Here is a 3,110-nt window from a genome sequence, read left to right as displayed (position 1 = left end):
TTGATGTTCTAACAAAATCAAATATGTATAGGTTTTAGTTCTGAACTTTGACATTTGTCATGTTATTCATTCAATACTGCATATTTAATAGGGAAAATTACAGTCGAGGTACCAAACATTTCATTTATTAGCAGACTTGGTCCAAACATTTTGTTTGTGCCACTTACAGTCCCAAACCTTTCAAAACTATGCACCTGAGATCCAAATGAATGGAAACCTCTCCGCTTGACCGTTAGTTGACCAATAAAATTGAATTTTAACCAATTTTTGACCAACTTAAAAGGGTAGAAAGATAAATTTGACCAACTTAAAAATATCATCTTCTTCCTCATCTCACCCCCCACGCCCACCCAACCTAAACTAACCTGCAGAAGATGGAACCCCACCCCACCCCACCCCACCCAAAACCACTGCCCAAATCCGTCACCCAAAACTAGCAACAACGACACCAACTCCCGCCGACCAACCACAACCACAGCCACAGAACCAACTGCCACCACAACCATCAAACCTACACCAAAAACCCCATTCCACATTGCGTAACAGTGAGCAACCACGACCAAAAATAGAAATAAAATAAAACAAAATAAAATATTGCCAAATTTCATGGTTGCAGAAAATTCCAATTTGAACTCCGATTCAAGATTTGAAATAAAGTGTATTTATCGATGAGATTTAAAATCAATTGGAACTCCGATTCAAGATTTTCAACCATACTTCTCGTTTGTGAGTATTATTACAAATATTGTCAGATTTGACGGTTGAAGAAAATTCCAATTTTCTCTGACCGACAGAATTGGAAAGAAGATTAGAGAGAATGGATTGTTATGGTTTAGAGTAGGGAGCGGGGTGTGTGGTATATAAGAAGTATGGGTGTTGATGATGTTGCTGATAAAGAGGCGATTCCATCTTCTGTAGGTTAGTTTAGGTTGGATGGGGGGTGGGGGTGAGATGAGGAAGAAGATGATTTTTAATTTTTATTTTATTTTGTTTTATTTTTATTTCTAGTTTTTTAAATTATATTATGTATATAATAGCAAATTTACCATTTTACCCATTTTAATTTGGTCAAAATCAATCAAAGTCCACCTTCCTTGGTTCAACTAACGGTCAAACGAATGAAAACTATCCATTTGGACCCCAAGTACATATTTTTGAAAGGTTTGAGGCTGTGGGTGGCACAAACGAAATTTTTGGACAATGTCTACTAATAAACGAAAGATTTGATACCTCGGTGGCAATTTTCCCTCTTTAATATTGGCAAACTACAATATTAGGTATTCCATATTTGTCTAATATTATTTTGATCAAAATAGTCACCAATAATACCAATATTTATCTATCTTATAAAATTTTGGACCCCATAAACTTTCAAGAAATATACATATATTGCCAGCTTTACGTACCTAGCCTAGATTTTTTTTGGTGAGGAACAAATAGGGTTGGTGAAGAGAAAAAATTATTATAGATCACAAATTCAATTTTTTTTTTTTAATCAGAAATAGAATGAGGTGGCAGATTGAGCTGTATTTTGGGCAGACAAGGAAACAGTTATAGCATAAGCTACATTTATAATCTTCTCATTCCTTGGAAATTGATGCAAATTTTCTAAACAGAATAACAAATTCAAGATTCGTCATGGGTGTGGGCGGCGATATGTTGCAACAAGTGACGCATAACAACATTATGCAAGTTTAAAAGTAGTATTCAAATTAATTTGGGTTCAATTCACTAAGTCCTCTTCCTAACAATTTATAATTTTGTCAAGTCTATTAAAAGACGATATCTTTAGCAATTAAAACAAGTCACGTTAGAGGACGATATGGATTTCGATGATTGTATAGTTAATGTTGAAGTTGATAGAACAAACTTGTGTTCAAATCTGCTTACTAATTCAGCCAGATGCGGCACGGTGTCCCACCTTTTCACTTGCCATTTGGTGGGACTCTTCCCAAAGGCGAACCCTCCTCCATTGGTGATCCCTAGTACATTGATTATTATGATTAAGACATTTATCTCACAAGAAGTATGAATACCAGATTTATGAGGACTAGATCATCGGGATACACACTCGTGTTTAATTGATTTACTATCACGTTTTTTTCATACTTCCCGTCTTGAAATGAAATTATACTCTTCTGTTGCAAGATGTTTGGTTTATGTCCCCTTCCAGCTATTGCTTTCTCTTTAATTTTTTTGTTATTAGTAAAATACCTCTATAATGTGGTTTGAATTTAAAAAAAAAAAAAAAGTAAGTCATGTTAATTTTAGTATAATGAATGGAAGTCTCTTTAAATCCAACAAAATATGTCTCAATTACCTAATTCATAGTTCTTTAATTTAAACTCAATCAATACCACCTCTACTTCGTGTTTATTGTCAATTCTTTCTTACCCATTTTAATATGATTGATATCCACTTATCATTTTGATTTCCTCTTCGTTCCTTTTATGAATTTATATTTTATCGTTCAACAACTCAACATTGATAACCATTAACAATGGAAGATCTAAATTTGACTCCTAATTTATTGAAATATTTTGAGAATTCTATAGCACCTTTTCATTTCAAGCAACAAAAGAATAGTACATGGAGAAAAAAAAATAAAAACATGAATGTAACAAAGTGCTGACAATGTTAATTGTTTATCACAAATGGAATGGAAGGGGGAGTTCTGCTCTTAATATGGATGAACATTGGAGACATCGGCATGTGAGTAAGAATCAGAGTTTATTATTAATGTGACTAAGAATCAGAACATTATTATTATGTAATGTTGTGCAATAATTTTAGAGTCCATAGTGTGTGGATAAGCAAAACAATATACATACATACATTATATATATGTGTGTGTGTAAATAATTTTAGAGTCCATAGTGTGTGGATAAGTAAAACAATATACATACATAAATTATATATATCTCTGTGTGTGTGTGTGTATACAGGGGCGAATCCAGGATCGAAATCCAGCTAGAGCGGAAGTTGACCGTCGATAATCAACGATCGTAATAGTCCGAAAAAGTTATTCAATAATCATTCCTCAATAAAATATAAATTACTTATCATAAATCACAATTCGTAAATATGAATTCTCAAATCAATAATCATTC

Source organism: Olea europaea, chromosome 14 (assembly GCF_002742605.1).
Source record: "Olea europaea var. sylvestris chromosome 14, O_europaea_v1, whole genome shotgun sequence".
Taxonomy (NCBI): domain Eukaryota; kingdom Viridiplantae; phylum Streptophyta; class Magnoliopsida; order Lamiales; family Oleaceae; genus Olea; species Olea europaea.
This window is presented reverse-complemented; position numbering follows the sequence as displayed.